At 44.3% G+C, this 11,957-nt stretch overlaps 1 pseudogene; it reads left to right on the plus strand.

Moving 5' to 3' along the window:
* Positions 1–419: 419 nt before the first annotated feature.
* LOC146690342 (olfactory receptor-like protein COR2) lies at positions 420–2,158 on the plus strand (annotated as a pseudogene).
* The last annotated feature ends 9,799 nt before the right edge of the window (positions 2,159–11,957 follow it).

Raw genomic sequence — 11,957 nt, forward strand, 5'->3', positions numbered from 1 at the left:
TGTAACACCTCATGAGCTTCATGCAGCTTGTCCATCAAGCCCATGTATATCCTCTGAGCTGATGCAGATGAGGATTCCCCTCCAGGATCGCCTTGATAGCGTTAATCCTGATCGCCATCACCTTAGCGTCCATTGTGTGGGAAATCCGCTTAACCAGACATTGAATGCGGGAGATATCACACTCCCGGGACGAGCCCGCTGGGTCCAGGTTGTGGTCGCGTCGTTCTGTCATGTTTCGGCTGTGTGCAGGCAGGCAGAGAGGAAGGACCCAAAATGCAGGACTCACGGAAGCGAAAGTGAATTCTGAATAAACAGCTTTATTGCAGGGGTTACCGAACAGAAAACGAACTATACTGGAAAACGACTAGACTGGCATGAAGGCAAACAGAACACACAGGGAGTGAGGGCAGAAGACATTAATGACGCGACACCGAGTAGGGGAAGACACAGACACAAGAGGTGAACGGAGCGAAGAGGAAACAGCTGGGAGACACGGCTGACGCTGATTACACTGATGAGACAGGGAGAGCACAAAGCTGAAGGCACTGACATAGGACACAGACCTACAAAATAAAACAGGAAGCACACGACAGACAGAGACACAGACGCAGACTCATAAGCAGGCATACCGAATATAACACATAGAACTCAAACAATAATAATCATCATCATCAACAAAACACCAGAGAAACAAAACGTTCATACAAAAATAGACCAGAACTCAGAATGCTGGGTCAATACTGACCCAGAACTGTGACACTAACAAGGCATACAAGTCATGAACTCTAGAGCTGGATTGTAGTGGTCACATGTCTCAGTTGCTATAATGAGATCCACAGGGGAAAAAGAAAGATACATAAGGTCCTTTCACTGCTGAGACAATATCAGTCTGGTATCTTGCATCTGTTTTTCTCCCTGTTGTACATTCTGGCTGTTGTAGTCAATGGTGCTGGATTTTTATTTCTATTGTTGAATGATGACTTAAAATGTGAAGCTTAATGGTTATGTAGAAGTTCAGAAGAATTTGCAGAGGGTAACCAAGTGTCATAAATGTCCCTGGCCAAATTTTGGTACAAAGTAAAGTTTGGTGCAAAGCTCACATTTATACATCTTTAATTAGTGTCATTAATTTACCTTTTACTTCGATGGAGCAAATGCATTAAATTTAATGTGACAGATATAACTTTTGGTGGGCATATAGAATTGGAAAAATACAAATTTCTGTATTTTGCTATCATGTTTACTGCTTATATTCTAATACTCTGCAGTAATTCAACCATAGTTTGACTCATCTGGATTAAGAAAAGCCTCCATGAGCCTATGTATATTTTCATTGCAGCTTTGTTGTTCAACTCTGTTATGTTCAGTACAAATATCTACCCCAAACTTTTGATGGACTTTTTATCTGAGAGGCAGATTACAACTCATTTACTTTGTAGCTTTCAAGGATTTATTTATTACTCTTTAACTGGTTCAGAGTTCTTTCTCTTGGCATCCATGGCTTATGACAGGTATGTGTCCATATCTAAACCTTTGCAATATAATACTATATTATATAGTATTATAAAAGCAGCTGTCAAAATTTTATTGGTTTTAGCTTCTGCCTGCTTGTCAGCTTGTGCCATCAGCTGTAATTATAAACACGTCACAAATCTGCAGTTTCACTTTAAATGGAATTTTTTGTAACAATGCAATTTCCAAGCTTTACTGCGTAACTGTGGAAACACCATATTTAATGTATGGTGTATTAATTCTACTTAACACTCTATTCCTTCCTTTATTTTTCATACTTTTTACTTACACAAAAATATTTATAATATGCTATCGAAGCTGCAGAGAGGTCAGGAAAAAAGCTGCACAGACCTGTTTACCTCACCTGCTCGTTTTGATCAGCTTCTCATGTTTGTGTTCATATGATAGAATTATAACTTGAGTGGAAATTAATTTATCCCAAACTGCACGTTTCATAATTACTTTACAAGTGGTTTTGTGTCATCCTCTCTTTAATCCAATTGTATATGGACTGAAAATGAAAGAAATCTTTCAACACCTCAGGAGGTTGTTTTGTCATTGCGTCTTATGTGTCAAAACGAATGTTGGAAGTGCGGTCATTTCCTTTGTGATTCAAGTTCAAAGGCCTGACTTCTCTCCAGAGTAGAGATTTCTTTGTAGAGCAGATACTGTACATATAAAAGATTATCATTAGCAAATTTTTGAGTTAAATAGTCTAATAAATAATGACATGTGTCTGTGTGGAACTGAGGTACTTTGCAGATATGTTTCTGTATTTATGTAAAATTCATATAAATTTCTGGTATTTATGTATATTGTGCTCTGCAGAAATAGCTCCCAGGCCTCTGGTAGAGGACCCAACTAAACTACAGAGCACAAACCTTAACGAGAACGACCAGAAGAGACTAACGGCGGACAGCAGGGAGAACACACGGGTGAGACATGGTAGAAACGCAGATGAGGCAGGGTGGAATACACAGACGGACCAGCAACTACAATAACGGAGGACATGACTTAAATACACCCAGAGAAACACAGGGGAATTACACACAGGCGGTGGACACAGCTGGGAATGATCAACAAGACGAGACAGAGGTAAAACTGAACACACTCACATGAGACCCAGACCTTCACAATAAAACAGGAAATGAGAACACCACACCAAGACGCAGACCTGACACTGAGAGACAGATAGAATGACACATGGAACCTGAACTAAACTAAACGTGGGATACAACCGAGAACAAATCCTTAAACATGAAACTCAAATAATAAACATAATCATCATCATAAACACAACAAGAGAACAAGAAAACAATCCCTGATGCAAACTAAAACATAATAACCTCAAACATGGAATAACAAAAACATGAAACTCCACATACTGGGTCCAACGGACCCAGACCCGTGACAGTACCCCCCCCTCAAAGGGCTGGCTCCCGACAGCCCCAAACAAAAAGCACAAGCACCAAGCCAGGGCGGGCGGAGGGGGCCCAGGAAGGAGGGCCCGAAACACAAAAAACCAGGAGCACGAGAGTCCAGAACCAAAACATGACTGTTCACTAGTCCATAACACAGTCAGGGGGCCGACCACGCACACAGCAACGGCGGCGACGGGCAAACAGTTCTGGGGGCCGACCGTGCACACGGCAACGGCGGCAACGGGAAAACAGTTCTGGGGACCGACCGTGCACACGGCAACGGCGGCGACGGGCAAACAGTTAAGGAGGCCGACCGTGCACACAGCAACGGCGGCAACGGGCAAACAGTTAAGAAGGCCGACCATGCACACAGCAACGGCGGCAACGGGCAAACAGTTCTGGAGGCCGACCTCTTGGAAGGTAGTGGCGGCCACTGAGCAGGTCCGGAGGACGGCCACGATGCCAGCGGCGGCTACGAACTCTTTCCGGAGGCCGTCCCCGAAGGCCATGATGCCATCTTAGAGGCCCGGAAAACGGCCGGCAGAGGCGAGGCGGAACGGGTCGAGCTGGCACTGACGGCGGCGTGGCAACCACAGGACCAGACGAGGCCGGACCAGACGAGGCAGGACCAGACGAGGGCGGAGCTGAAGCCGGACCAGACGTGGATGAAGACACAGAGGCTGGACCAGGTGCTGATGAAGACACAGAGGCTGGACCAGGCGCGGACGACGGCAGCGGGACGGCTGCGGAACCCAACGGCGGTGATGCTGCAGCAGGTGAAGTGGAGATGTGCTGGCTGGGTCCTCCAGGACCGTCAGCAGGTGTGAGGACGTGCTGGCTGGGTCCTCCAGGACCCTCAGCAGATGTGAGGACGTGCTGGCTAGGTCCTCCTGGACCATCAGCAGATGTGAGGATGTGCTGGCTGGGTCCTCCAGGACCACCAGCAGATGTGAGGATGTGCTGGCTGTGTCCTCCAGGACCCTCAGCTAACGAGGCGTGGTGCTGGGTGGGCTCCTCGGACCCTCCAGCAGACGTGGCATGAGGCTGGACGGGCTCCTCGGGCCCTCCAGCAGACGTGGCATGAGGCTGGACGGGCTCCTCGGGCCCTCCAGCAGACGTGGCATGAGGCTGGACGGGCTCCACGGGCCCTCCAGCAGCCGACACTTGAGGCTGGCTGGGTTCTCCTAAACCCCCAGCAGACGACACTTGAGGCTGGCTGGGTTCTCCTAAACCCCCAGCAGACGACACTTGAGGCTGGCCGGGCTCCTCAGGCCCTCCAGCCGACGAGGCAGGACGCTGGCTGGGTTCACCTGAACCCCCAGCTAACATGACGTGAGACTGGACGGGCTCCTCAGGCCCTCCAGTGGAACCAGTCTCTGAAGCAGCAGGTACGGAGACCTCTGCCAGTGTGGACACTGGCTGGGACTGAGCAGCACAGTGGCTAGACTCAGGCAGCAACAGTGGGATACAGTCCTCAGAGGGCTGAAAGTGTTCCCCAATACACTCAGCAGAGGACTGAGGCGGACGGGTGAACTCACTTGAACTCTCAGGGGGTGCTGAGAGCCGAGACTGTTCTGGTGAGTTCTCCGGTGAGGCTGCTGGTGCTGGCGTCTTGACCTCTAGGGGTCCAGAGTTGGCTGGTGACTGACACCCAGCCTCTGGGGAGGCCCTAGAGGGAGCAACTGTCTCTGAGATGGCCAGCTTAAATGAACCAGCAAAAGTTTGTGTGGAGTGTGTTCCCTGCTTGTAATGAGGCTGTGAGGATAAAGGCTGGGTAAATGAGTGGACAGGCTGCTGAACTGGTGGCAACTGAGCTACAGGTAGCGAAGTAGTAACAGGTGGTGGAGTGGCTGGCTGAACTGATAATAAGGCTGATGAATCTCTTGCCAACTGAGCTATTGACTGGGCTATGGACTGTAACATGGTGTCTACTGGGTCTGACTGTGACTGTAATGGAGGTGATGATTGAGCGGCTGACTGAGTTAGCGACTGCTGGGCAGCTAACCGAGCTACCGGCTGAGCAGCTGACTCAACGAACACAGCCCCGGTATAAACAGTCATATGAACTGGTGAAACAGACGGAGCGTCTTTTCCACTCACCACAGCTGGCAGTTCCAAAGTCCTAATCTCCGGCTGTGGGGCGACGCGCCGACGGCGCGATCGTCGCTTCCTCCCGGGCAAAACCTCCGGCGGGCCAGGCAAAACCTCCGGCGGGCCGGGCAAAACCTCCGGCGTCCGGCTGGGTTGGGAAGCGGTAGCGGCTGGTGGGTGTAGGTGAAGTTCGTGAAGGATGAAGTCTTGCACGAGTGGGTGTAGTGGGTCCAATAGCCAGGGATAATCCGTGAGCAGCTGTTGCAGTCTGGCTTCCAGAACGTGGAGGAATGCTTCTCCCTCATGCTCTAGCCACAGGTTGATTATTTTTGAAGCGGAGTTCGTGATGAGGTCCCGAAGCTCCGTGGGTGGGGTGAATGCCGCTGGATCCATATCTGGCTGGTCCGTACTGTCACGGCGAGTGAGGTGAGCCGTGTGGAGGAAATGAAGGAGGATCCAAATGCAGGCAGTCGTGAAGGTGTAAAGGTGGTTTATTGAATATGAAAGTAAATACAAACGGCAAATGGAGCTAGAACTAAACTATACTGGGATCAACTAAACTACAGAGCACAAACCTTAACGAGAACGACCAGAAGAGACTAACGGCGGACAGCAGGGAGAACACACGGGTGAGACATGGTAGAAACGCAGATGAGGCAGGGTGGAATACACAGACGGACCAGCAACTACAATAACGGAGGACATGACTTAAATACACCCAGAGAAACACAGGGGAATTACACACAGGTGGTGGACACAGCTGGGAATGATCAACAAGACGAGACAGAGGTAAAACTGAACACACTCACATGAGACCCAGACCTTCACAATAAAACAGGAAATGAGAACACCACACCAAGACGCAGACCTGACACTGAGAGACAGATAGAATGACACATGGAACCTGAACTAAACTAAACGTGAGATACAACCGAGAACAAATCCTTAAACATGAAACTCAAATAATAAACATCATAATCATCATCATAAACACAACAAGAGAACAAGAAAACAATCCCCGATGCAAACTAAAACATAATAACCTCAAACATGGAATAACAAAAACATGAAACTCCACATACTGGGTCCAACGGACCCAGACCCGTGACACTAACAGGCTGCAGGCTTGGGGTGCATTCCAGAAATGCACCCCCACACCCTGGGAGCATGAGAGAGTTCGTACCTTGTCTTATTGTAGGATTAACGTAGCTATGTCTGTTTCAGTTTAAGTGCTTCTTTACATATAGTTTAATAATAGTTTAATAGTTTAATTATTTATATAGCACATTTAATTACAACAGGAGCGTTGACCAAAGTGCTGTACAAGAATACAACATACATAATAAAACAACTTAGAGTATTAAAAGCAAACACCAAATATGAATTAACAAATAACTCTCATGCTGTATTAAAAGCCAGTAAATAAAAATGCGTTTTAAGATAAGATTTAAAAAGATTGACAGTAGGAGCCTGTCTGATGTGTAGGGGTAAATTATTCCACAGCTTAGGCGCTACGACTGCAAATGCTCGATCACCTCTATGAACCAGCCTCGACCTTGGTACAGCTAAAAGCAAAAGATCACTTGATCTAAGAGATCTAAGGGGGGTATAAGTCTGCAAGAGGTCAGACAAATACCCGGGAGCCTGTCCATTCAGGGCTTTGTAAGTATATAGATGAACTGTTGGATTTTCCAGACCAGCAGGTTAAGGGAAGTTGTTTATGGGGTCACACTCTGACCCTTTGATCACACACACACACACACACACACACACGCACGCACGCACGCACGCACGCACGCCTGAAGTATAAATAAAGACCAGGGCAAAGCTCAGGGCGAGTCTCTGAGACTGCCCTTGCTAGCAAGAATTCTGTGTCTTTCTCTTCTCTGAGTCTTTACTGAAAAAGTGTTTTAGAATATTTTCCCTAACATTTATTTGGTCCTTCGTAGCTGGATCAGAAAATATCAGAATTGTTATCTGTTACTCTGTTCCAAGATCCAGCACTGATTCCTGACGCCGTGGGGAGCCAGCACCGAAGCCTGTGCACAGCCCTCTTGGACGAGGAGAGAGCCCCAGGACGTTAAATTCGGGTCTGGGCCGGTGTTATAATCTGGTCCACAGTGGTGGGATTCAGTCCGATGATCCGAATCACCAGTGAGACGTCGGAGAGTGAGAAACACTATTTTGGTATATAAGACGGCCGCAAAGGTTTAAAGAAACGTGATAAATTAGGTTGGGTTCGCCGAAAGGAGCTGAATTAGACTTAGGTTTTAGAGGTAGCTGAAATTACTTCGTGACAAATTCAAATGAAAACACGTTGAGACAGAGGAATTAAAATATGTTGGGTTCGACGGAAAGAGCTGAATTAGACTTGAGTTTTAGAGATAGCTGAAATTATCTCGGGACAAATTGGCGCGCAAATGTCTATGTGTGTGTATGTGTCTGGAAGTAAGTTGATTTTATAGCACAATACGCTGCTGAACTACTTCCATTTTTGTTTTCTTTGCTGAGGCTCATGTGCTGGTGACAAAGGAGAACGGTTGAGTTTCATCTCATAAAACTGATACCGCTTCACCGTTAGGGTGAAGTCGAAGGCCGTATCAGTAAACCACTCTGAAGTCAAGCGTGCCAGCGACGGCCCAGCAAAATCTTTGAAAATGGGTGATAAACAAGTAAAATTAACACCTGATGAGAAATGTCTAGAAAAACAGCAAGCCGGAGCAGGACTAATCCAAAAGAAAGAGAGAGGAATGCATAGTGGAAGAGCAAGAGGTAGAGGCAGAGCTACACACACCAAACAGTGACTTTAACACTACATGCTGGAGGTGTGGAAAAGAGGGACATTTTGTACGTGACTGTAAGAAACAAAGAAGACAGTAACTCAGAATAGGATAGCAGCTCAGCTGAAGAGAGCAGTTCAGACTAGGAAGAACATAATAATCCCTCACCCAGTGAAGATTAGAGATCACAGTAGTTTGAAGTAGTTTAAAAAAGGGTTGGAACCGAATAGATATAAATGCAAGAGGAATAAAGTGAAATAAACAAAAAGCTAAATTACAACTTCATTTTAATGCATTCAAACTAATAATAAAAAGGATAACAACCTATAAACTGGTATTAATAATGAAAGCAGATAATTCACACAAACAGAACTATGATAACTGTGATAACTGGAGTGTGCAGCGTTTCCGTGAGCAGTTTTCCTGCATCTTGACTTGTGTGTAGAGTGTTCATAACATCAGCATTATGTTTTGTTTATTTGTTTTGTTGGGTTGAAAAATAGTTAAATAAACTGGTGATCATATTTATGGATCACCATGGTACATATCATCAGCCATGTGATTTATTTACGCAGATGAAAAAGTGAGTGTGAATGTGTCTGACGTCACAGTGTTTTTGTGCGCTGTGTAAAAATAATTGTTTTTGATTGTGAGAGCGGTGATTCTGCAGGTCACCAGCTATTTAAAAAAAAAAAATACAAACAAAAAAAGAGTGAAAAAGAGACAAAATTTACATTGTAGATGAAAAATAATTATAGGAAAAAGGTTTTGTGTTGATCAACCAAGAGCAACTACAATCTTATTTTCTGCTTTTAAGAAAGGACGGTTCACAAAAACAGAGAGAGAGAGAGAGATGTGTGTTGATTAAGCAGTGATGATAATAATGAAAGTCTCTCAGTCTGTCGTTTACAGGTGGGGAACGGACCTGGATCAATTCTCCACGGGCAGCAGTCGGAAGAAAATTATAGGTTGAAATCATTAGAAAAAATTAGAAACACCCAGCCAGAATTTTTTGGCTGAATTGTTTTGCAGCTTCCCATCCTCATCCTGAACAAGCAAGCTCCAAGGAAACTAATCTCTCCCTGAAGACACCGAGTGCAGTTTCAGAAGCACGAGCATGAACATCAACTGTGGACAGGAGTCCAAGAGACAATACCAGAGTTCTGAGCAGAGAGGTCCAGCAGCGCTGTGGGCAAACGGCATCAGAAAGAGAAGAACCACCATCTAGATTGGATGGATGGAGATGCGTTCCCAGCCAGCTGCAACCTCACTGTGTGTGAAGGACTTTTGAGAAGACTGTCTGAGTTTGACATTTGCCATGTTTGGAGTGAGATGGCAATAAGAGAGACACGGGACAAAGCTGAAAAAAACTGACTGCCATTGGACTGAAAAGTGGGAGAGAAGGAAAGGAGCAGAAGAGGGCTGAGGCTGCTGTTTTAGTGTGGGGAATCAAATTAGGTTAAGGAATTCGGGGAGACAAGCGACTGCCTGGAAGTGGAGGATTGACACAGTGTCCAGACCACCACAAAAGGGGGAGGAAGACAAGCACTGAGGTATGCAAGTGTACTGTTAGAAAAATGGAAAGTGACACGACACATACAGATAATATGCACCAGAGATAAAAAATCATACACAAAGTGTTACACATTAAAAGAGGGCATTTGTAGAAGGGATTAACAACACACAGTGTGGTTGCCGATGGTAACCTGCAAGCATTTTGGGGTTTAGCTGTGCCTGACTATGACAGAGTTTTTCATTTAGATGTTTCTGAAACAAAAATTTGGAGTGAACGGAGTTTTGTTTCAGAAAGAAAAAGGGGGGGGAAGGTACATGAAAGGATACATAAAAACAGAAAATGTATTAACCCTACTAACACAAACACAAGAGAGCTTATGAAGATTAGACAACATCTTAAGCGTGTGAGTCTGTTTATCATCTTGTCCAAGTCTCTTAGTGTGATGCAAAGACCAGTGGACTCATAGCACATTAGTTAAGAAATGATCAAATAATAGCAGAGAAGTGTGTAGGAAAGGCAGCTTTAAGAACATGCCCTGCTGGAGATGCAGCTCCACAGACATGCATTAAACCTGCCTAATAACACAAACACACATGCAATGAAGATTAGCTTGTTAGCTTTCATCAGTATTAAAATAGTGTCAATTTAGCAGACACTTGTTATCAAATACTGAATTTATCCAATGCAAAAAATTGACTCTCTAGGTTGCAGGACAACAGTTTAACTTTTGTGGGAAAAAAGATCCTGGTTTGACCGACCAGTGATCAGATAATAAATTTAGTTGTTAATATAGTAAATTGGGAGAAGCTTCCTGCTTGATTGATGCAGCACAAGTAATTTACTGTATGAGGGAAATTGTCTTTTGTGATACTATTTTGAACATGCTTTTCTGTTGTCCTGTCATCTTAGTGGGTTAATAGCTGATATGCAAATTAGTTGATCGGTTTTAGATTAATGAAAGGTGACTGAATTCTAGCACGAGTGAATGAGGTGTGTTGGAGTTTGTTGTGTGTTGAGTGGAGACTCTAAAACACTGAGTTTCCTGTTTTGATGTGCGAGTGAATCCTGTACCTAGATACACAACTCTGAATACGTCAGAACAAACTTTTTTTGTGAAGTGCATGACACATGTCACATGTTTTATGATGAAGGGAAAAAGGAAAACTGAATAGATCTGTGGCCTAAATGAGTGAAGAGCACAGACCTGGTGTTTAAACTCATAGCTAATAAGACATTAGGCTTATGTTGTGTGTTGTGCAGCTGATGGTTGGTTTGGAGTGAATCTAGCTGATGATTGTTTTGTTGTGAAGTTGAGCCTGCCACTTAGTATGATGGTATGATGAACCATGCTAATGGTATTTACCCTCCTGAGATGAGGATCTTGTGTCATGACTTAACAAGGCCTTTTTATTTTGATACTTTCACAGTGAACTAAAAGTTTTGTTTGATAACCTCTGTTATTTTTTCATTTTTCATTTTTTGAACAGCCACTGATTCTGTTTTTTCTTTAAGCAGATCTGCACGTCGGGAATTAAAAGCGCCACACGTCGTCAAGAAAATTGTTGCAAGTGAGTTTCTCCACATTAAAATGGTCTCAGGAGAAAGCCACTTATTTGGGACAATTATTAAAATGAGCATCCCTGCCTAAAAAGGATTCAGCGAGGTAATCCGATCTAAAGTTTTTCTTTTTCTTTTGAAATGACGTCATTTTGCTGAAAGTGGAAACTAAATGCGACGACAGGTTCCACTATCAGCAAAGAAAGAATGAATGAATGAATGGAAATAAAAAACAAACTGACTGACTGGTAAAAGCTGACAGGACTTGACCACGACTCAAGGTTAACCTCCACCTAGACAGGACAAAAGGGTGGATGAATTTATGTGTTTTTTGTTACAGGAGCAGAAAGATGACAGCAACATTCGAGGTTGCATGACGATTTAACCTTTTAAATGCCATTTTCTCTGTCTGTGAATTTACCATGTGTGTGTCATTCACTACCTTGTGTTGCTCACAGCGATTACTGTGAGAAAGAGTGTATACACCTGCGCAGCACTAACATTTCTTTTTACAGCAGATGGTTAATCATGTGTTTGATCATGTGATTTATAAGAGGATTAGTTAATGTTTTTCTACTATAGGATTCCTGGGTTTATATGTGAATGACATTTTTTCCACAGCTAGGGATGGCTAACTTTATGGTGTTTTTATGGCACCTCTGGAATGTGGATGGCCGACGCCTGCCCACCAGGATAATCCATGTGTGTTGCTAATGTTTGTTTTTCTAAAAGTGCATGTGGAAGATTCAGCAGAAGTGGACAAGTGACATGAGAAAAACAAATAAGGGATGCAGTGTTTATGGAATAGTTGAAGATGGGCTATTGAGCTCATAGTGATTGATGAGTTGAGTGACTTTGCTTAAGAGAAGTCACTGATTACATTAATGTTAACTGAGCACATGGGATGATCCATGTTTGAGGCAAATTATGGTAATAATTGTAGTTTACTGATTTGAGAAAACCTGCACATGACACTTGTCTTGCTAGTGCTGAATGCTTATTACTTTTATGATATAATTGTTTATAGGTGTGAAGTTTGACTTCACTTCCAGATTTTGCTTTCCAGACCATGATGGTGTG

Source organism: Copadichromis virginalis, linkage group LG16 (genome assembly GCF_057382275.1).
Source record: "Copadichromis virginalis isolate Kocher_CV1m ecotype Utaka linkage group LG16, C_Virginalis_male_GT1.1, whole genome shotgun sequence".
Classification (NCBI taxonomy): Eukaryota; Metazoa; Chordata; class Actinopteri; order Cichliformes; family Cichlidae; genus Copadichromis; species Copadichromis virginalis.